A 23596-nucleotide genomic window follows, 5' to 3' on the forward strand; every position below is an offset into this window, starting at 1 on the left:
ACTCTTTCCACCTCAGCACCACTGATGACAAGTGGATGGTAGTCCCTCTGCTGCTTCCTGCTGAAGTCCACGATCAGTTCCTTTGTTTTGCTGACGTTGAGCAGGAGGTGGTTCTCCTGGCACCAGTTCTCCAGGCGGGAGACCTCTCTCCTGTAGGCTGTCTCCTCATTGTGAGAGATTAGTCCCACAACAGCAGTGTCGTCAGCAAACTTGATGATGACGTTGGACTCTGACGTGGCCTCGCAGTCATGGGTGTACAGTGAGTACAGCAGAGGGCTGAGCACACAGCCTTGGGGGGATCCAGTGTTGAGGGTGAGGGAGGATGAGGTGAGGTGACCCACTTGTACCACCTGTGGTCTGCTGGTCAGGAAGCTGTGAACCCACCTGCACAGGGATGGGCCCAGGCCCAGGTCCAGCAGCTTAGAGACCAGCCTGGAGGGAACTATGGTGTTGAATGCTGAGCTGTAATCTACAAACAGCACTCTCACATAGTTCCCCTTACCAGTGTCTATGTGTGAAAGGGTCTTGTGGAGGAGGAAGGATATGGCATCATCTGTGGATCTGTCTGGCCGGTATGCAAACTGTAGTGGGTCGAGGGTGGTGGGCAGTGAGGAGGTGATGAATGTCTTGATGAGTCTCTCAAAACACTTCATCACCACAGAGGTGAGTGCTATGGGCCTGAAGTCATTGGGGCTGCTGGGGTGTGGTTTCTTTGGGACAGGGACTATGATGGACTTTTTAAAGCAGGTGGGAATCACACACAGTTTTAGTGAGAGGTTGAATATCAGTGTAAACACAGGTGCCAGCTGGTCAGCGCAGGTCTTAAGGACACGTCCACTAATACCGTCTGGTCCAGCCGCTTTCCTGGTGTTTACACGTCTAAACGCCCTCCTCACGTCGCGCTCCGTCACAGTGAGTGTCTCCGCCCCTCCGGCCGGGAGCGCAGCGGGCTGTCGACTTCCCGACTCAAAGCGCGCAAAGAAGATGTTGAGTTCATCAGCCAGAGAAGCGATGGCACTCACCGGGTGTGTGTGTGGTGCTTTGTAGTCCGTGATGGTGCGTAGTCCCTGCCACAGTCCCCTGGAGTCAGACTGTTGTAGTTGCTGTTCCAGTCTGCGGCCGTAGCGATGTTTAGCCTCTTTCACCGCTCTGCGGATGTTGTATGATGCAACCTTGTAGTCCTCCATGTTCCCAGAGGCGAGGCCGGAGTTGTAGGCAACGGTGCGGGACCTCAGGGCGTCGCGGACAGATTTATCCACCCACGGCTTCTGGTTGGGAAAAGTCCTGATGGTCCTCCTAAGTGAAGTGTCATCAACAACTTTCCCAATAAATCCCACAACAGTTTCCGTAAACTCCTCGATGTCTCCGCCCGCGCTGCTGCGAAACATGTCCCAGTCGGTTGAATCCAACGCACCCTGCAGAGCGGCCTCTGTTTGATCAGACCACCGTGTCACTTCTCTCACAGCAGGGGGTTCCTGCCTGAGCCGTTGTTTGTATTTCGGCATGAGAAGTACAGAGGTGTGGTCAGACTTCCCAAAAGGCGGAAGAGGCTTTGCTTTGTAGCCATCTTTGAATGGAGAATAGCAGTGGTCTAGGGTCCTCTCTCCTCTGGTGGGGCAGTCGATGTGTTGAATAAACTCCGGTATCAGCTTTTTCAAGTTTGCACTGTTAAAGTCCCCGGCTACGATGAGAGCCGCATCACGCTGGTTAGCCTGATAGGTGGAAATCGCCTCATGTAGCTCGGATAGTGCAGTGTTTGTGTCCGCCTGAGGTGGAATATAGACGGCGCTGAAGATGACCGAAGTGAACTCGCGGGGCAGGTAGTGGGGACGGCATTTCAGGGTTAGGAGCTCCAGGTTAGGCGAACATGATTGTTTCAGAAGGACAACATTCCTACTGTCACACCAGTTGTTATTAATCATTAGGCACACACCTCCTCCTCTTGATTTTCCAGACTCACTCGTTCTGTCCGTGCGATGAACACTGAAGAACTCCGACGGCTGTACGGCGTGGTCCGGTATGAGGGGAGTCAGCCATGTCTCCGGGAGACAGATGATGTTGCAGTCCCTTATGTCCCTCTGAAACTGTATCCTGGCCCTGAGTTCGTCCAGCTTGTTATCCAGTGACTGGACATTAGCCAACAGGATGCTCGGCAGTGGCGTTTGGTGCGCTCTGCGCCTCAGCCTCTCTCTTACGCCGGCTCTTTTCCCTCGGGGCCTTGTCCGTGACCTGGGGGCTCCGCGTCCTTTGTTTGAGCTGGCCCACTGGAAACGCTGGATCTCCCGAGGCCAAGTCGGGTCGGGAGAAAAAGGTGTCAGAATACAGCCAGAGTGCTGTATTCTGATATTAAAAAGAGTCTGTCTGTCATACGTGATATGACACAGAGCAGGCGGAATTATAAAGTCCAAAATTAGAGCTAAACCTAATATATACAAACAAAGCGTAGGAGCAGGTACGACGGCTGCTGACCTCACCAGCGCCATCTTGGTTTTTTTTTTTTGTGTAAGAGAGTGAGACATTTTAAATAAGGAATACAGGTTGAATCATGACAAAATGAGCTGCTATGAATGGATCCAAAACAGATCTGAATTGGGATGAGCTGGAACACGACCGGAACGAACTAAATCCAGGTAAGTGTGTCCAAACTTGTGACTGGTACTCTATGTCAAGCGTCAGACTCTGAATTTCAGACACTGTACCTTTCAAAATGTTCTTTGACATAGAAAGTCAATCTGTGAACATGTGTGGGGAAACTGCCTGATGCCTTACTGCCCACAGAGTTAGAAAGACTGAGACTATAGATTTTTTTCTGAGCGGATAATAAATGTGTGACATAAACATTGCCTCCATCCTTATTTATTATTGAATGAATCATTGTAAAAGCTTGCATGGAAAGTACACAAAAAAGCAAGCTAACATCTAATTGAGGATTTCAGTGCTTGTAAAAACATAAACCACAAATTAATTTGCTCCACTATGTGTATGAATGAGGAAATAAATCAGATTGTCACCTTTTCACAAACCCCGCAGCCTTGTATCTTCTATTCTGTTATTGTTAAAATAAATGTGCTGCCAGTTTGTGTAATTGTTGTTGTGCTGATTTAACCTATGTCGAAATCTTTTTATCACAGTTTGAATTTTGGGTCTTTTGCCTTCATTAACACTGGGCAGAGGACGGACTGATTTAGCTGGTTTTGCCTCAAAACAAAATATTATTTATTAAAAAGTAGGTAAATTACTCTGCTTACATTTTTGAAAAAAGGCACCTCACCATTGGCTATGAAATTAAATTACTAAAATTTACCATAAGATCCAGATTTAAAAAAAAAACAAAAAAGCTCTTTAAAAGAAAAGTGTCCAGGCAGATTTAGAAGGTTTGCATCTGAACTCTGAGCATCTGGACCTCACACTGTCTTCTGAGAAAAATTCCGGCACTTGGACAGATGTAGTTGATGACCCCTGGTCTAGGCAATAGAGGCAAGTGGTACTGCTGCTGTGCAAGGCTTAAAAAAGGTGCTTCATAAGTGATCATTTTCTCTGCTAGTTTGCTTCTAGACAGCCTCATATATAGCCTTAAAGCTAATAAAAAATATTTCTAGCTATATTTCCAATAACTTCAACACTCTGGTGGACAATAAAGAGGATCTGGTGTGTATTGAGCCTGTTGTTATGGGGCGCGGACTCCTTCCAGCAGCAAAGGCACTGCTAACCAAGAGAAGCTACCATGAAGACTACCCTGAAGCAACCTACACACATATCAGGAACATACTGAACACTTAAGAGTCCATAAATAAGAAACTGTCCATTTTTGATGCATGTCTGTCCCTCTGTATGAATAAGTGGAGTGCAGCCAGTAGCAGGTGGAAACAGTCGCTGCAGAAAATGCAGTCCTAAGAGAGTTGGTGAAATCGCTCACTGAGGGAATTTCTTCACTTATGAAATAATCAGGCCCACTCGACCAGCTTTTGTAGTGAGAGTTTAATTCTTGCAAGAGGAGAAGTCGCTCTCAGCTCAGGCATCAGTGAATTTTTACAAAAATCAAAGGCATAGAATAAAATGGCCAAGACTGAGAACCAGGTAAAGACAGAAATCAAGCTCTGCGGCTTCCCACGGGACTGGAATGAATTTGAATTTTGAATTTGAATTTATTTATTTAGTAGGGACAATGCACATTATTAAACAATCCTGTAAATATGCCAGAATTAGCCAAAAGGCTATTTTTCATCTGTTGTCCCTGGACAAACCACAATTTGTCATACTAAAACAAAAGTTATACAATCAAGATTAAAATGACTAAACTACACAAAATTGAAGGAGAGAAAATACAAGCAATACAAACAACACAATACAATAAATACATATGGAAACTACACCAACAATTTTCAAAAAAGTATAAGTAATTAAAACTAAATTACTTGTTCATATTGATGCCACAGGTGGTCCCATGATTGGATTAGGAGAAAGTGTTTGTTATACAGAATGTGATGTTTATGTCTCTGAAATTCCTATTTCTGGAAAGGGTATGGAGACGGGAACAATTTAAAGGTTGTTTACAGCTCACTAGTTCTTGTCAACAGGTTCAATAGCTCACGCTTCTGCTTAGTCTGAGATTAGGACAAAACATCTCCTGAGAAGTCATACAAAGGTTTCGTCTTTACACAGACATATCTCTGTTCATACAACTTATACAACAATTCGTCATGATAATTAGAATAAGTACAGCAACTATTTTTCTAAGAGACAACTTAGTGTTTTCAGGCATCCTGGAGAAAACTGAAGACCCTGAATCAACATTGAAAGAGTTTATTCAGACTCACCTGAAACTCCTGAAAGACACAGTGAAAATGATCAGCTTCCATGATGTTCACCACCTGGCAGGGAAGCAACTGGCCAGACACAGACACAGACCAATTGTGGCCAAATGTAAACATATTAAACAAAAAACTGGTGAAGAGCTGTGGCTGGGAACTGAGTAACACACTTCACCAATGACCAGTTTCCCAAGGAGATCTTGGAGAGATGCAAGATTGAATTCAATTCAATTTTATTTATATAATAGTGCCAAATTGCAATAGTCGCCACAAGGACTAGTTCGTATATAGCATTTTTCTACTCTAGCTAAGCACTCAAAGCATTTTATACAGTGTGTTTGCATTTACTCATTCACACAAACAGTTTTGTATTTTACAGTGCTTTCTAAATAAAATTCACACTCTGACAGTTCCATTGGAGAGCAACTTGGTGTTCAGTATCTTGCCCAAGGATACTTTTATTTATTTTTAGGCCTTTTATGGCTTTATTTGATAATAAGCAGTGTAGAGAGACAGGAAATCAGGAGGAGAGATGGGGGAAGACATTACATGGCAGTAAATGGTGACAGGTTGGGAGGTGAGCCTGTCCCGTCTGCACCACATACATGGTCATCTGCTCATCTGCTGAGCCACCCTGGTGCCAAGCCCAAGGATACTTTGGTACGCAAACTGGAACAGCTAGGAATCAAACCACCAACCTTCCGATTAGGCGGTGACCTTTCTTCTTCCTGCTCTTGTCGGAGACGGTCACACTATCTCTCTCTCCCTGCCCTCCCCATCTCTCTGCTTGCTGCTTGCTGCAGCAAGCCTACCTTTCTTTTACACACTGTCCGAATAAGAACAAGATTGAAACATGGATCTGGCAAACTGGGCATTCTCCGCATATATATTCGGCCTTTTGGTAGCGGTATCTTCTCTGTTTGGGCTCGGTGGATACCTGCTTTACTGGCAAATTAAGAAAATCTGGACGGCGGTTCGACATCTGCAGAGGCTGCCGACCCAGGTGGAAGGGCTGAGCAGAGCCGTACAAACTCAGACTCAAAGCCTGGTGGACCTGAGCCGCAAGATTAGCGAGCTCGCAGGCGAGAGGGGTTAGATCAGGAGATATAGTTCGGTTCTGCACAGTGAGGACGGCAATCAACGAATTTGGAATATTGGATTTTTGAATGGTTTCCCAGTAAGACTGAAGGCTGTTGGAAAAACAAGCAGCCTGTTCCAAAACAACATTTGTTATCAGGAATTCGGCTCCCCTGCCGGCCTTGGGTTGGCAACCATATCTCTCTCCAGGGCTCTGTGTGCGGCTGCTCTTCCCCCCACTCCGCGTTGTGATTTGTGAAGCTGGGTCTGGTGTACCACGGCCGCTGATGAAATTCCACCACTATCAGCGAACTGTTTTGGCTGGAACCTGGCATCTGGCTCCACAATGCCCCCACCTCTCGTCTCCGTCTGCATCCCCTCCTGACCTGACCTCACCTACCGCCGCTGTCCTAGCTTTACATGTGCAAATGCTTTGCTAAGGTGGTTTTTTTGGACCCTGGTGTAGTGCTATTTTTGAGCACTGTACCAGATGACTTTTTTTTTAACCTAACTTCCCCATGATGTGTTGTTTTCTCCTCCTGCCAAAGGTAGCGCTGCAAGTCGGCTGCATGACCCGAGGACACATATCCCCCCATGTGTGTTGTGTTTTGTGTATTCTTGGATGGTGTTCTGTAACTGCAATTTCCAATGTGTGAACTTGTTCACCCACATGGCAATAAAACTTCATTCATTCATTCATTCATTCATTCATACCTCCTGAACCACAGCCACCCCAGGCATTTTATATTGTAGGTGAAGACCCTACAATAATTACAGCGAAAACCCAACAGTCAAAACGATGAGAAAGCACTTGGCAACAGAGGGAAGGAAAAAACTCCCTTTTAACAGGAAGACCTCCGGCAAATCAAACAGTTGTGGCATATCAATAAAGTATTGTATATAGCCAGTGTGTGGTGTGTTTGTGGATAAACAGAGGAAGTGCTTGGGTGGAGGTGAGGGGTGCTTTATTGATTTGTATTCACGAATAAAAAATTGTGACAGTGTTGGGGCTCAGGCAATCCCTTCTTTTTGGTATAACTTCCCCAGGCTTAGAAAACCTTATCGTTGTTAGCCTTACAGAGGACTGAAGAAGCAAGGGTGCACTGAAAATGAAGCTCTAAAGTGTACAGGTGAGGATACAGGTGCAGGTTATGCCGCTAGAACAGAGGATAGGACCTCAGATCACTCAGACCACTTCCTCTAATTCCCACGTCTTTTTCAGCAATCACATAATGGCATCACAATTTGAGAAAACGGGGCCTTCAAACCTGCAGAAAATTAAGAGGGAGGTTAATGCAGCAAAAAATGACCGACCTACTAGATGACAGACTTACTACTGAGTATAGTGATCACTTCTGGTTGAGTGGACACTGGCGCATTTTGCATCTCCTACTCACCGAGAAATCTTTTCCCATTGTCTTCGTTTGGCTGATTGGACTTTTTCTGTGTATGTGAGCTATCTTTTCTCACATACAGTTGGGCAGTTTTCAGTTGGGCAAGCAACAGCTTAACTCCTTGGCACTCTAATCAGCCGGCTTTGTGACCTTACCTGGCCGCTGCGCTGTGGGTCAGCCTGATTTACATCTGGTCTGCTCTTGTTTGGACTCTTCGGCCACTCCTCGCTCAACCAGTGTCAGGTCTTCTCCAATTTACAGCTGCTGAGCTCCTTCAACTCAGCTGGCACCTGTCTGTACCTCCGCCAGTGACGCTGCATCTCTACCCAGCTATGGCTCTCCTGCCTCACCAAAGATAAATTCATCGAGGGTCTCGCCTAAACTTCCAGCACAACAGATCAAAACCCATCCATTCTATCTGGTCCACCACTCTTCCGTCTCCCAAGAATGCTAGCCGCTCTGCTGACATCAACCTGTTGGCCAGCCCAGCCAGGTCAGCTGATCCATCTGTCAAACCTGCCTTCACCGCTGTCAACGTCTGTCTGCTCAACATTCATTCACTCATGAGCAAAGGACATCTCACGCAGCATCTCCTCACTGACCGTAAGTTTGATTTTCTCTGTTTGACTGAAACCTGGCAACAACCCATGGACCTTTCACAACTTTTTTTTTGGCCTTTTCACAGTTTTATTCGACAGTGACAGGAAATTGGGAGGATGGGGAAGACGTGCTGTAAATAGTGACTGGTTGGGAATCAAACCAGTGCTGTCTGCAGCACCACGCAATATAACCATAGTCACCTGCTCATGCTCTGAGCCACCCTGGTGCCCGACTTTTCACAACTCCCACTGGCTTTGTTTACATCTGTCAACACTGTGACTCAGGTCGTGGTGGTGGTCTTGGAATAATTCATTGTGAAAACTGAAAAGTCCTACCTGTGTCAATACCCACCGTCAGCTCGTTCAAGTGCATCGTGTGTAAACTGTCTGGACCCACTCCCACCATCACTGCCACAGTTAACCCCCCCCCCCCCCCCCCCCCCCCCCCCAAGCCACACAGGGATTTCCTGGATGATTCTGCTGCTCTCCTCTCTCATCTTTCTACTCTCTCACCTAATGTAATATTACTAGGGTAATTTAATATTCACATGGACAATATTGACCTTCCTCTTACCAAGGACTTTTCATCCTGCCTTGAGAGTTTTGTTTTCATCAGTTCACCAATTTCCCTACTCACACCAAAGGACACACTCTGGACTTAATTTGTTGTTCTGGCCCCACCCCTTCCAAATGCTCCACTGACAAACTTCCCTTTACAGATCATCATTTTATGTACTTTGATGTCTTACTCCATCATTCCCAAACTAAAGCATCATGGTTTATTGCATTCAGGAACATTAAGGATATTGATTTGGATATTCTGTCTGGAAATATCACCAACAGTCTGATTCCTGACCATTCTTCCACCCCTGATGTATATAACACTTGTTTAACTGACATCCTCAATTCTCTGACCCCAGTGAAAACACGGTTTGTTTCCTTCACCCATCCTTCCCCTGGTTTACCCCTGAACTCTGGTCCATGAAAGCCAAAGGGCAACACTTGGAGAGTCTCTAAAAAAATAACGTCTCACTATCCACAAAGACATTTATTTATCTCATGTACTACTCTATAAGGACTCAATCACTAAGGGGTTCCCGCTCAGACTGAGCTGTCAGGGGTTCCCACTCAGTCCGAGTTGTCAGGGGGTCCCAAACCAGAGCCTGAGCTGCCAAGCAGTCCCGCTCAGCCCGAGAGTTCCGAGTCTTCCAAGAGTTCCGAGTCTTCCAACTGTTCCGAGTCCTCGACCATCCAGGGCTCAGGACAGTCCAGGCCAGCTTAGGCTCTGGAGAACCTCTGCCGCATGCCACGCAGCCACCTGCCCAAGTTCCTCCGTCTTCGCCGCATGCCATGCGGCCGCCTGCCCGAGATCCTCCATCTCCACCGCATGCCACGCGGCTGCCCGCCCAAGGTCCCCCAGCACCGCTGCTGGGGGCACGGTCGGCCCCCAGTCTCGTCTTGTTGCTGCCGCCACTGGGAGTGTGGTCAGCCCCAGTCTCGTCTCACCGCCACCGCTGGGAGCACGGTAGGCCTCCCACCTTGCCATGTTGCCGTCACCGCTGGGAGCGTGGTTGGCCCCCTGAACTGGACTTAATCTTCTGTTATCTTCTGTTACGGATTTCCCAGCAAACCCCCCTGAACTGTTTTGTCTCGTCACCCGTTTTGAGACTGGACTGTTCTCCAGCTTTTTGCTGCCGCCTTGTGTTTATTTCTGGTTTTTGTTTGGACTGTGTGGCCCTTTTTTGTTTTTCATTGCCTCGTGCTCTCTGTCCTGGTCCCCTCTGCCTTGTGTTTTTCTTGTTGTGGGCCGCCGGGAGCCGGCCCTTAAGGGGGGGGGGGGGGGGGGGGGGGGGGGTGACTGTCATGGTCTTTAAGTCTGGTGTTTTCCTTGCCTGTCGTTGCGTCATTGGTTGTTCTCCGCTGTCCTGCATGTACGTCTGTTTGAGTAAGTCAAGTCTAGTTAGCTTCACGTCTCTCCCACGTCTACGCCAGGGAGAGCTCATATTGATGTCTATAAGATTGGTGTAAATAAAGCATGAGTGAATTACACCCTTCCTGGAGTCTGTGTTTTGGGGTCCCCCTTCCTGCCTTCACAGCAGCAAGCCATGACACATCCCAAATCTGTCTACTATTCTGGACTTATTTCCTCAATTGAAGGCAACACTTAGACCCTGTTTTCACTGTTAAATAACCCCCTAACTTGTTTCCCTCCCACTTTTATTCAACTGCAACTTGCAACTGCCTTATGCTATTTTTCACAGAAAAAGTCAACAAAATCCACCAGCACCTCTGCTGTGTTTCTTCGCCCTACCCCCCCATCTGAATTCCCCCCCTCTCTCAGTCATTTTCCAGTTTTCAACTACCAAATTCCTCTGAAATTACTGACCTCATCCGTAAATCCAAGCCTTCCACATGTCTCCTTGAGCCTCTTCCTACAGCTCTGGTTAAATCCTGCCTCCCCTCTCTCCTCCCCTTTGTATCTGCCATTATTCACTCATCTCTTACCACTGGAATCGTTCCCACTCTTTTCAGAACTGTGGCTATTGCTTCTGAAAAAGAATTGGTTCTGATCCAAATAATTATTATAATCTTTGCGCCATTTCTAACCTACCTTTCATTTCCCAAATACTTAAAAAAATGGATGCAGATACAGAGGAGAGGGTGGGGGCATTGTGGAGCCAGATGCCAGCTCCTAGCCAAAACAGTTCGCTGATAGTGATGGAAGTTCATCAGCAGCCGTGGTACACCAGATCCAGCTCTCACAAATCACAGAGAGGGCTGAGGGGAAGAGCGACCATGCCTGCGAGCATGTTCTCAGCTGGACTACCTGTCCGCTTTACAGCTCAGGTCCAACAGGCTTTGAGTCTGAGTCTGTACGGCTCTGCACAGCCCGTCCACCTGGGTCTGCAGCCTCTGCAGATGTCGAACTGCTGCCCAGGTTTTATTAATCTCCTGGTAGATCAGGTATCCTCCGAGCCCAAACAGAAGAGATACCGCTACCAAATAGCCGAATATGTAGACATCTTCCACGTGCTCGACCTCCAGAGCTGAGAGGCACACAGGTCTCCACGAGCTCCAAGAATCGATGACGTATCTAACGGGGTCTGTTCCACTCAGACACGCAGGCTCCCCTTTCCCTGATCTCATAGTGGAGAAAATTTGATCATTGGTGTTTAGGGTCCAGTTTGCCAGATCCATGTTGTTTCTTAATCTTATTCTTATTTGGACAGTGTGTAAGAGACGCTCTCACAGCAAGCAGCAAGCAAGAGAGATGGGGGAGGGAAGGGAGGAGAGAGATAGAATGCTCTCACAGGCCGCACACAGTTCATCAGCTTAAGTCTTTCAAACCCCACCCCTCCCTTGTTACCACAGGTGTACCTCAGGGTTCTGTCCTGCCCCCCCCCCCCCTTTTTATTACTTATCTTCTTCCCCTTCCTTCCCTCTTTCGTAAATTGCTTTTAATTTTCAGTGCTTCGCAGATGCCACCAAACCTAACTCGTCACTCCCACCCTCCTCCCTCACCACCTGTCACAACTAGCAGTTAGGATTGCGAAGTGGACCCAAGAGCAGAAGCAGACAAGATGGCGTGAGTTATTTGAAAACAATTTATTGGTTACACAATCAATGATATGGTTAGCAATAGGGTCTTGCAGATTAATCCGGTGTGGTGACAGGTTATCAGCTGCTTTCACAGGACACAGACTCCAGGGGAAATGGGAACTCTTTCTAGGCAGAGGAGGAGACAGTTTGTTGTGAGATTCTTGGAGATAGGAAGTGAGCTGAAAATTCCAAACAAAAAGAGATAGTCTTACTTGAATCCAGGAACAGTGGAATCCTGCAGGAGAGGCATGTATGGGCAGCAGGGGTTTGGATGATCTGTGGGACGGCAGGCAGGTATGAGTGAGTGTGGAGGGTGGTCCGTACATAGTGACACACGAGCGGGTCCAAGAGGGCAGGCAGGCTGAGGTGAGTTGGAACTTCCTGGGGTTACATGGAGACATAAACATTAGATGAGAAACAAACACTATGATCATCGTGGTTAGAACAGAAGAAGAAACAGCCTTTATTGTCCCACAGAGGGGAAATTTGGGTGTAACAGCAGCCGCAGTTATTATAAATATAAATATAATACACTATTACACTATTAAGAAAAAGAATATATATATATATATATATATATATATATATATATATATATATATATATATATATATATATATATATATATATATATATATATATAAACAACAAACAAGATTAACCTTAATAATAATAACAATAATACTAATAATAATACTATATACAATATACATGATGTGCCTGTGTTGAACCTTAAGAGGCCGGACTATTTACAATATATTATGTATTATCCTACATTGTGTAGGTTATTGTGGTTTTGTTGGGAGCAGTGATGGTTATAAAGTCTTACAGCTGCTGGGAGGAAGGATCTGCAGTAACGCTCCTTTGTGCATTTAGGATGCAGCAGTCTGTCACTGAAGGAGCTCTCCAGCTCAGCAACAGCTTCATGCATGGGGTGGGAGACCTTGTCCATCAGTGATGTTATTTTGGTCAGAGTCCTTCTGTCTCCCACCACCTGCACTGAGTCGAGAGGACATCCTAGGACAGAGCTGGCTTTCCTGATGAGCTTGTCTATCCTCTTCCTCTCAGCTGTAGATAAGCTGCTGCTCCAAAATACTGCTGCATAGTGTTGTAGTACTCGAGATCGGTCTTGGTCTCAAGACCACTTTTTGATGGTCTCAGTCTTGTCATGGACTCGGACATTGCGGACTCGGGATTTTATTTCAAGACCAGTCAAGGCCACAGCTCTGGAAATTATCACTAAATTGCCAGATTACTGTCCAATTTATTTGTTAACTTCTTTGCTTTTATTGGATACAAATCGTACTGATTCAAATCCCACAAAGATTGCGCTCCTCTGCCTCTCAAAGGAGCACCTCACAGACTCCGCCCCGGCTAGGTCGCTGCTATTATCGCTGCTTACGCCTGTATCATTTCACCGCAGTTTGCAATCTACCTGTCATGTCCTGGGCCGTTGGCCCAGCGTTTTGTGTTAATTTATTTCCTGAGTTTGTCCTCCCTGTATGTTTGTCATGTTCCCAGTGTTGTGACTTGTCTGCGTGTTCCTTGGTTTATCACTTCCTGTTTTATTTTGCCAATGTGATTTCCTTGTGCTTTGTGTTTAGCTTTGCTTCCCCTGTGTAATTAGTTTCATTTGCCTCACCTGTTGTTCCCTGCTGTTTCCTCTTGCCCTGATTACCCATTGTGTATTTAAGCCCTCAGTTTTCATTTGTTCTCTGTCGCGTCGTTGATGTTTTGTGCCCGCATGTTCCTGTGTTCCCTGTGCCTGCCCTTCGTCTCCCTGTGCCTCCCTTCCAAGGTTTTTGTATTTGTGTTTCCCCCGTTGAAATAAATCCCCTTTTTAGTTATGTTTGCTTCTGGAGTCCTTCATGTGAGTCCTTCCTCGTCCGTTTCCTCCCCGGCCATGACAGAACGACGCGACCATTACAAAACCCCCTCCGGCTCCAATTTTTTCGACGGCACTCGTCTAGCGCTGGGGGGCCCGGCGTCTTTGAACAGTCACCGTCATCGTCACTCACCTGCCTCCCCTTTCGCTGATCCCTCCCTTCCTCGGCAGCCGCGGAGGAGAGGGAGTTCCCGGCAGCAACGGCGGAAGGCACCCCGAGACCCGAGCGGTATAACGCCGCGGACCGCTTCACCACTTTACACCCAATCCTCCGTTTCCGTGAGTAACACTGGCTTCAACGCTACTATGCCTGCGGACAATTATTCCCGTCACCCCCCTGCCTTTCCCCTCCCTGAGGTGGCAAAGCAGACCATTATCTGTTGGGTGGATTCACTGGTTATGGACCTTCTGGCTGACCCATGTGAGCAGGAACAGCAACAGCTCACGGCCCAGCTGCAAGGGCTAGTCGATGATTACCCTTGGTTATTTGGCTCTCTGCATGGGTTAGTGCAGGATTTCTTAACCTCCACCCTTCACCTACAGCAGTCCCCAGTGTCAGCTCATTCTCAGTCCCCAGTGTCAGCGCATTCTCAGTGCCCGGTGTCAGCTGTGTCTCAGTCTCCCCAGTCAGCTGTGCCTCAGGCTGCTTCCACGCAGTCAGCTCCTCTCCCTAGATCGCAGTCAGTCTCCTCGCAGTCAGTCTCCTCGCAGTCAGTCTCCTCGCAGTCAGTCTCCTCGCAGTCAGTCTCCTCGCAGTCAGTCTCCTCGCAGTCAGTCTCCTCGCAGTCAGTCTCCTCGCAGTCAGTCTCCTCGCAGTCAGTCTCCCCTAGCTCGCAGTTAGCTCTAACGCCCTTAGCTCCTGCTCTCTCTAGCTCGCAGTCTGCTCTTTCTGTCTCCCGGCCTGCTTCCACGCGGCCAGTTTTGACGTACTCAGGCCCCTCTAGCCTTCAGTCGGTTTCCCTAATGTCTGTTCACCCTAGCACTCTGTCAGTTCCTCCAGTGTCAGTTCCTCCAGTGTCAGCTCCTCCTCAGTCGCAGTGTTCCCAGTCAGCTGTAGCTCCAGCTCCTCCTCAGTCGCAGTGTTCCCAGTCAGCTGTAGCTCCAGCTCCTCCTCAGTCGCAGTGTTCCCAGTCAGCTGTAGCTCCAGCTCCTCCTCAGTCGCAGTGTTCCCAGTCAGCTGTAGCTCCAGCTCCTCCTCAGTCGCAGTGTTCCCAGTCAGCTGTAGCTCCAGCTCCTCCTCAGTCGCAGTCTCAGACCCCTCAGTTAGCTCCAGCTCCCTCTGCTCACCCTGCTCCCGCTCCCTTGGCTCCAGCTCCCCCTGCACCCGTACCTGTTCCGCGGGTCGGGGCAGCCACGGACGGGCTGACCTCTGCACCCGTACCTGTTCCGCGGGTGGGGGCAGCCACGGACGGGCTGGCCTCTGCACCCGTACCTGTTCCGCGGGTGGGGGCAGCCACGGACGGGCTGACCTCTGCACCCGTTCCTGTTCCGCGGGTGGGGGCAGCCACGGACGGGCTGACCTCTGCACCCGTTCCTGTTCCGCGGGTGGGGGCAGCCACGGACGGGCTGACCTCTGCACCCGTTCCTGTTCCGCGGGTGGGGGTAACCAGGTCCAAGCCTTCGCATCGGTTTTCTGTGTTAGCTGCAGCAGCAGGGTCTCAGTCAGCTCTAGCTCCAGTCGCTCTCCCTCGCCTTCAGTCAGCTCCAGTAACTCTTCCTCGGTCCCCAGTGTCAGCTGTTTCAGTGCCCTCTCAGTCAGTTCCCTCAGCCCCTGTCTTAGTTCCTTCGGTTTTGGTCCCAGTTCCCTCAGCTCCTGCTCCTTCTGTAGCTCCAGTAGTGTCAGCTCCCTCTCAGGCCCCAGTGTCAGCGAGCTCTCGGTCTGTCTCCACGCAGCCAGATCTCCCTAGCTCTCGGTCTGTTTCCACGCAGCCAGATCTCCCTAGCTCTCGGTCTGTTTCCACGCAGCCAGATCTCCCTAGCTCTCGGTCTGTTTCCACGCAGCCAGATCTCCCTAGCTCTCGGTCTGTTTCCACGCAGCCAGATCTCCCTAGCTCTCGGTCTGCTTCCACGCAGTCTGCTCTCTCTCGCTCGCAGTCTGTTTCCACGCAGCCAGATCTCCCTAGCTCACAGCCCGCTCTCTCTGGCTCCCGGCCTGCTTCCACGCAGCCAGTCGTCTCCCGGCCTGCTTCCACGCAGCCAGTCGTCTCCCGGCCTGCTTCCACGCAGCCAGTCGTCTCCCGGCCTGCTTCCACGCAGCCAGTCGTCTCCCGGCCTGCTTCCACGCAGCCAGTCGTCTCCCGGCCTGCTTCCACGCAGCCAGTCGTCTCCCGGCCTGCTTCCACGCAGCCAGTCGTCTCCCGGCCTGCTTCCACGCAGCCAGTCGTCTCCCGGCCTGCTTCCACGCAGCCCCCTGCACCTCGGCTATTCCTCGAGCAGCCCCTGCTGCTCAATAAAGCAGCAGTGTGCCCTGTTCCGCGGTCCCAGCCTACGCATCCGGTGCCTCACTATGTAGGCCCCGTTCAGCCCATGGGCTCAGCTCACTCCAAGCCGATGGGGGTCTCCGCTCATTCCGAGCCGATGGGGGTCTCCGCTCAGTCCGAGCACTCCGCGCCAGAGGGCCCCGCTCAGTCCGAGCCGATGGGGGTCTCCGCTCAGTCCGCGCCGATGGGGGTCTCCGCTCAGTCCGAGCGCTCCGCGCCAGAGGGTCCCGCTCAGTCCGAGCGCTCCGCGCCAGAGGGTCCCGCTCAGTCCGAGCCGATGGGGGTCTCCGCTCAGTCCGAGCGCTCCGCGCCAGAGGGTCCCGCTCAGTCCGAGCCGATGGGGGTCTCCGCTCAGTCCGAGCCAGGGGGTCCCGCTCAGTCCGAGCACTCCGCGCCAGAGGGTCCCGCTCAGTCCGAGCCGATGGGGGTCTCCGCTCAGTCCGAGCGCTCCGCGCACGAGGGTCCCGCTCAGTCCGAGCCGATGGGGGTCTCCGCTCAGTCCGAGCGCTCCGAGCCAGGGGGTCCCGCTCAGTCCGAGCCGGTGGGGGTCTCTGCTCAGTCCGAGCGCTCCACGTCACCCGAGGGTTCCCCACCAGAGCCCGGGGTCGCCCTTCTCCGCCGCCGCATGCCCCGCGGTCGGCCTCCAGTGTCTGCTCCCCGTCGCCGCCGCCGCACGCCCCGCGGTCGGCCTCCAGTGACCCCTCCTCGTCGCCGCCACCGCTGGGTGCGCGGTCGGCCTCCAGTGACTCCCCCCCGTCGTCGCCGCCGCCGCTGGGAGCGCGGTCGGCCTCCAGTGACTCCCCCTCGTCCTCGTCGCCGCCGCCGCTGGGAGCGCGGTCGGCCTCCAGTGATTCCTTCTCGTCCTCGTCGCCGCCGCCGCTGGGAGCGCGGTCGGCCTCCAGTGATTCCTTCTCGTCCTCGTCGCCGCCGCCGCCGCTGGGAGCGCGGTCGGCCTCCCTCGTTGGGATTTTGCTTTGTGGCCCCTTGGCCTCTGCGGCCTCCTGAACTGTGTGTTTTTTGTTTTTGGATTTCCCACTGACTCCCCTGAACTGTGGACTGTTTTTTCCCCTGCTGTTTTTTGTTTTGTCATAGCTCCTGGACTGTTCCTTGTTTCGGCCCCCTGTTTTGGACATTGGAGCTCTCCGGCCATGTGCCGTCGCCTTTTGTTCTGGTCCTGTGTTTTTGTTTTCTTCCTGTCCGGGTTTGATTTGTTTTGTTCACGCCCTGTGCTTTCTGTTTTGCTCCCTGTCTTTGTTTTTGTTTCGGGCCCTCCCTCCTGGTCCCCCGCCTCCCGCCCTTGTCTGGTTTTGTTTCTGGTTTTGGCCGTCGGGAGCCGGCCTTTGAGGGGGGGGTACTGTCATGTCCTGGGCCGTTGGCCCAGCGTTTTGTGTTAATTTATTTCCTGAGTTTGTCCTCCCTGTATGTTTGTCATGTTCCCAGTGTTGTGACTTGTCTGCGTGTTCCTTGGTTTATCACTTCCTGTTTTATTTTGCCAATGTGATTTCCTTGTGCTTTGTGTTTAGCTTTGCTTCCCCTGTGTAATTAGTTTCATTTGCCTCACCTGTTGTTCCCTGCTGTTTCCTCTTGCCCTGATTACCCATTGTGTATTTAAGCCCTCAGTTTTCATTTGTTCTCTGTCGCGTCGTTGATGTTTTGTGCCCGCATGTTCCTGTGTTCCCTGTGCCTGCCCTTCGTCTCCCTGTGCCTCCCTTCCAAGGTTTTTGTATTTGTGTTTCCCCCGTTGAAATAAATCCCCTTTTTAGTTATGTTTGCTTCTGGAGTCCTTCATGTGAGTCCTTCCTCGTCCGTTTCCTCCCCGGCCATGACACTACCACAGAACACGGACAGTTTCATTCACACTGTGCACGTTTGATCTCACTATGGTCATGCGTGTACTGCATAAATCGAAATAACAACCGGCATGAACACGAAGAGAAGTAAGAGGGAAAATGAAGATCAAAGGAAAATTTCAGGCTTCCGATTCAACAAAAAAATCCCAGCATGAAAGGTAAATACCAACCTTCATGTATTTGATACACAAACTGAAAATTTGATGCAAGTTTTAGGGCTGCAACGATTCTTGGAGTAACTCAATTTGATTATTAAAAATCCTCGACACAGATTTGTTGCTTTGATGTTTGGTTTCAACTCTGCAGCTCAGGTGTCTCTGTGTAAGCGGAGCATTTCCTCCACATTAGTTCTCCATCGCTGTAACAGATTTCCGTCATTTGGAAAAGAACAAAAACGACCCTTTAACACGAGTGGATCGCTGAGATGTTTTTCCACGCCCCCACTTCTCTGTGCTGTGAGTGCACGTGTTTGAATGTGCGCGCGTGTTGTTCAGAGGATGTCAGCTGTTATTTTTTCTTTACGTCAGCTGTAGCCACCCAGAGACCCAGACAAAGTTTTCATTCTTTTGAAAGCCTGACTCTTAGTCTTGTCCATCCTAATTGGGAAACTCAAAAACCTGTTTTATTTGTTATTATCTATCGTCCACCTGGTCCTTACTCAGAGTTTCTGTCTGATTTCTCAGACTGTTTATCTGATTTAGTGCTCAGTTCAGATAAAATAATTATAGTGGGTGATTTTAACATCCATGTAGATGCTGAGAATGACAGCCTCAACACTGCATTTAATCTATTGTTAGATTCAATTGGCTTCTCTCAAAATGTAAAGGAGCCCACCCACCACTTTAATCATACTCTGGATCTTGTCCTAACATATGGCATAGAAACTGAAGACTTAACAGTATTCCCTGAAAGCCCCCTCCTGTCTGATCATTTCTTAGTAACATTTACATTTACTTTAATGGATTACACAGCAGTGGGGAATAAGTTTTATTACAGTAGAAGTCTTTCTGAAAGTGCTGTAACTAAGTTTAAGGATCTAATTCCTTCATTGTTATGCTCTTCAGTGCCAACACAGTGCAGAGCAGCTACCTAAACTCTGCTCCCAGTGAGGTCGATTATCTCGTCAATAGTTTTACATCCTCACTGCGTATAACTTTGGATACTGTGGCTCCTCTGAAAAGGAAAGCTTCAAATCAGAAGTGCCTGACTCCGTGGTATAATTCACAAACACACAGCTTAAAGCAGATAACCCGAAAGCTGGAGAGGGAATGGCGTCTCACTAAATTAGAAGATGCTCATTTAGCCTGGAAAAAGAGTTTGTTGCTCTATAAAAAAGCCCTCCGTAAAGCTAGGACATCTTACTACTCATCATTAATTGAAGAAAATAAGAACAACCCCAGGTTTCTTTTCAGCACTGTAGCCAGGCTGACAAAGAGTCATAGCTCTGTAGAGCCGAGTATTCCTTTCACGTTAACTAGTAGTGACTTCATGGATTTCTTTACAAATAAAATTTTAGACATTCGAGAAAAAATTATTCATAACCATCTCAAAGATTATTCTTCATGTTCGGCTGTTTTCAGCACTGCTGGTATTTGTTTAGACTCTTTTGCTCCAGTTGATCTTTCAGAGTTAACTTCAATAGTTACTTCCTCCAAACCAGCAACATGTTTATTAGATCCCATTCATACTAGACTGTTCAAAGAAGTCTTTCCAATTATTGATGCTTCAATCTTAAAAATGATCAATCAGTCTTTATTAGTTGGCTATGTACCACAGACCTTCAAGGTGGCTGTAATTAAACCGCTACTTAAAAAGCCATCACTTGACCCAGCTGTCTTAGCTAATTATAGGCCAATCTCCAACCTTCCTTTTCTCTCAAAGACTCTTGAAAGAGTAGTTGTAAAACAGCTGATCATCTGCAGAGGAACGGTTTATTTGAAGAGTTTCAGTCAGGTTTCAGAATTCATCACAGTACAGAAACAGCATTAGTGAAGGTTACAAATGATCTTCTTAGAGCCTCTGACAGTGGACTCATCTCTGTTCTTGTCCTGTTGGACCTCAGTGCAGCTTTTGATACTGTTGACCATAACATTTTATTACAGAGATTAGAGCTTGCTATAGGTATTAAAGGTACTGCACTGCAGTGGTTTGAATCATATTTATCTCATAGACTCCAATTTGTTCATGTAAATGGGGAGTCTTCTTCAGACAGTAAGGTTAATTATGGAGTTCCACAGGGTTCTGTGCTAGGACCAATTTTATTTACATTATACATGCTTCCCTTGGGCAGTATTATTAGAAAGCACTGCATCAATTTTCATTGTTATGCAGATGATACTCAGCTTTACCTATCAATGAAGCCAGATGACACACATCAATTAGTTAAACTGCAGGAATGTCTTAAAGATATTAAGGCCTGGATGACCTCTAATTTCCTGCTTCTAAATTCAGATAAAACTGAAATTCTTGTTCTCGGCCCCACAAATCTTAGAAACATGGTGACTAACCAGATACTTACTCTGGATGGCATTACTTTGGCCTCCAGTAACACTGTGAGAAATCTTGGAGTCATTTTTGACCAGGATATGTCCTTCAATGCACATATTAAACAAATATGTAGGACCGCTTTTTTGCATTTGCGCAATATTTCTAAAATTAGAAACATCCTTTCTCAGAGTGATGCTGAAAAGCTCATTCATGCATTTATTACTTCTAGGCTGGATTATTGTAATTCATTATTATCAGGCTGTCCTAAAAGCTTTCTGAAAAGCCTTCAGCTGATCCAAAATGCTGCAGCTAGAGTACTGACAGGGACTAGAAAGAGAGAGCATATTTCTCCCATATTGGCTTCTCTTCATTGGCTCCCTGTTAAATCTAGAATAGAATTTAAAATTCTTCTCCTCACATACAAGGTCTTGAATAATCAGGCACCATCTTATCTCAAAGACCTCATAGTCCCATATCACCCCAACAGAGCACTTCGCTCTCAGACTGCTGGCTTACTTGTGGTTCCTAGGATACTTAAGAGTAGAATGGGAGGCAGAGCCTTCAGCTTTCAGGCCCCTCTTCTGTGGAACCAGCTTCCAGCTTGGATTCAGGAGACAGACACCCTCTCTATTTTTAAGATTAGGCTTAAAACTTTCCTTTATGATAAAGCTTATAGTTAGGGCTGGATCAGGTGACCCTGAACCATCCCTTAGTTATGCTGCTATAGGCCTAGTCTGCTGGGGGTTCACATAATGCACTGTTTCTCATTCACATTATTTACTTTGTTTATACTCCACTCTGCATTTAATCATTAATTGATATTAATCTCTGGCTCTCTTCCACAGCATGTCTTTCTCTCCCCTCAGCCCAACCGGTCGCAGCAGATGACTGCCCCTCCCTGAGCCTGGTTCTGCTGGAGGTTTCTTCCTGTTAAAAGGGAGTTTTTCCTTCCCACTGTCGCCAAGTGCTTGCTCATAGGGGGTCGTTTTGACTGTTGGGTTTTCTCTGTATTATTGTAGGGTCTTTACCCACAATACAAAGCGCCTTGAGGTGACAGTTTGTTGTGATTTGGCGCTATATAAATAAAATTGAATTGAATTGAATTGAATTGAATTGAACAGACCTATAACCACAGTGTACTGGGGAAAGGGGGGGGGGGCTGCCATTAGCACTAGCAATCGTTTGGTGCCCCCCCCCTTCAGTACAGAGGGGATCCATCAAAATGTTTTTATCAACCACCTGATCAGCAACATGAAGAACAGAGAACTTTGTAGCTGCTCCATCCACCCTGTTTGTTTCACACAGAGAAACATCTGCAGTACGGAAGTTAAAATATGCTGATGAATTGTTAAAATGAAAAATTAATTTTTTATCCAATTACTTGATTAACTGACGGAGTAATCAATTGAATACTTGATTACTAAAATAATTGATAGTTGCAGCCCTACTTGTATTCAGAAAGCCATAGTCAAACAGTTTTCCGCACCAGTAGAGCTGTTGTTGGAGTTATGGTATAAATTCCATTCTGTTTATTATAAATTATCATATCTTCTGTTTGTATATTTTCTATAAGTTGTTTTATGTGCATATGATACTGTTGTTTTTATGTTTGAAATGGGAACACGTGGTGGTATTTCTTACAAAGGAAGTTGTAGTTACCTGCAGGCTGCTCTCAGCCTGCAGAGAACACATATAGGATACGTGTCTCGTATACGCCATGTTACATGCGCACATGTCACAGTATGCTTACGACCATATATGGTAAGGAAAAAGCCAAGAATGTTGTTTATTACATGCTGTAAACTGTGTTTGATGTAACCCACGTGATCTTATTGTGAAAATCCGAATAAAAGCGCTGCGCAGGAAGCAGTTCGCCAGGACAGATAACTTCCGCTCAGCTGAGAGCTGAGTTCAAGGAACGGATCTCTCCTCCTTGCGCAAGTTCAAATGAGTTGTGTGTTTGTTCTCTGAGTTTTTAAAATGATCTGAACCTATCATTTTTTGGTCCTTCGAGAGCCGGAGCGGGACAGTTGCTGACTGACGCTGGAGGAGACGAACACCGAAGACTGTCTGACAGCCAGGATCATCAGTTGACCTGAAGAGAAGTCCTGAACCGTGAATTCGTCTTCAGGCCGGTGATTAGCTTCGCTCCTCCAGCGCCGTTCATCGCTCTCCCGGAGTCCGAGGGGACGTAACACCAACTGTAACACAGGTATGTGAAAGCCGCGCGTTATAAATTAGGTAGGCTCGCCGAAAGGAGTCCGTTTTATCCGATAGTTACCGCTGTGGTTTTTGGTTCAGAAACGCACAGGTCTGCTCAGGTTGGAAGAACGTAAAAAAAGAACTCCAGTGGTTACCGCTATACTTCTGAACCTTGGTCCAGATTTCTGGACCAGTGAGGTATAGGTCTGCTTCGGGCTGGAGAAAATTGGTTATCCTCAGTGGTTACGCTGCATTGGGAATGGCAGGCTGCACACGCTGAGAAGACGGTACTGTGGGGTTTACTTTTGGTAATAAAAAGAAAGTAAATAGGCAACTCTCGCCAGGAAGAGAGGTTTCCCAAATTCGGATTTTAGAGATTTAAAATAGGCGCCGAAAATACGCGTATGTGTGTGTGAATGAGTGAATGAAAGTGTGTGTGTAAGCCGCCTTTTGACGTGGAAGCAGCAGCGTGAAGGGATACCCTACGGGTGCCAACGAACTTTACGGCCTGTTGAAGTACACAGTGACGGGCGGATTTGTTATTAGGTCCCAGAAGGACACGTGGTCCGATCGGGACAAAGCACGGGAAGTAAAATGGGGATTATGAACAGTAAACTGAGTAAGCCTGCCCTAGAGGGGGATTTAAAATATATGGAGAGATACTCTCCGGGCAGCACAACGTTCTGCAATAAATGGAAGAAAAAGTATGGTTTTAGTGGAAAGTTAGAGTTGAGGGGATGTGAAGATTTGGTAAGAAATTTAAAAATAAGTGTGGTAACAAAAGAAGGGAAGAGGAAAGTTGAAAAAGAAAGACAGTTAATGGTAGCAAAAACGTGGTTGGAGCAGGCAGAAAAAAGGGCAGTGTGTAGAGAACAAAAGAAGGTAAAACAAAGAAACTTGCTGCTTTGTTAAGGGCTGAGGATGTAGGGTGCAACCCCCACCTCAACCATCTCCCCCAGCCCAAGCATCTCCCCCGCAGTTACAGGGGGCAGATGGTAATTTACAGGTTGAGGAGGAGGGGGATTTAGTGCAGCAATTAAATTTAACAGCAGGAAGGATGAGGCGATATCTATCTTTTAGGAAAAAAAAAACCAACAAAAAACAACTGTAGCATTATTGAGCCATGGGCCTTACCATGCCTCAACAGGGGGGAATGGTAAAGATAAGTAAATATTTAAATGTAAAAGGTTTTAGTAAATATTTAAAAAAAA

General features: G+C 47.9%; 1 protein-coding gene across 5 annotated transcripts in view; it reads left to right on the forward strand.

Moving 5' to 3' along the window:
• Positions 1–23596, forward strand: part of LOC115777477 (uncharacterized) — a 69097-nt gene that overhangs the window by 40021 nt on the left and 5480 nt on the right. For 4 of the 5 annotated variants that reach the window (XM_030725392.1, XM_030725394.1, XM_030725395.1 and 1 more), the window contains exon 1: positions 22108–22395. The exons of the other annotated variant lie outside the window; for it this stretch is intronic. The gene's annotated coding sequence lies outside the window, so the exon portion shown is untranslated. Of the gene's footprint in view, positions 1–22107; positions 22396–23596 lie in introns of those variants that run through there. 5 annotated transcript variants of the gene reach the window in all.

This window comes from Archocentrus centrarchus, unplaced genomic scaffold, assembly GCF_007364275.1.
Source record: "Archocentrus centrarchus isolate MPI-CPG fArcCen1 unplaced genomic scaffold, fArcCen1 scaffold_54_ctg1, whole genome shotgun sequence".
Classification (NCBI taxonomy): Eukaryota; Metazoa; Chordata; class Actinopteri; order Cichliformes; family Cichlidae; genus Archocentrus; species Archocentrus centrarchus.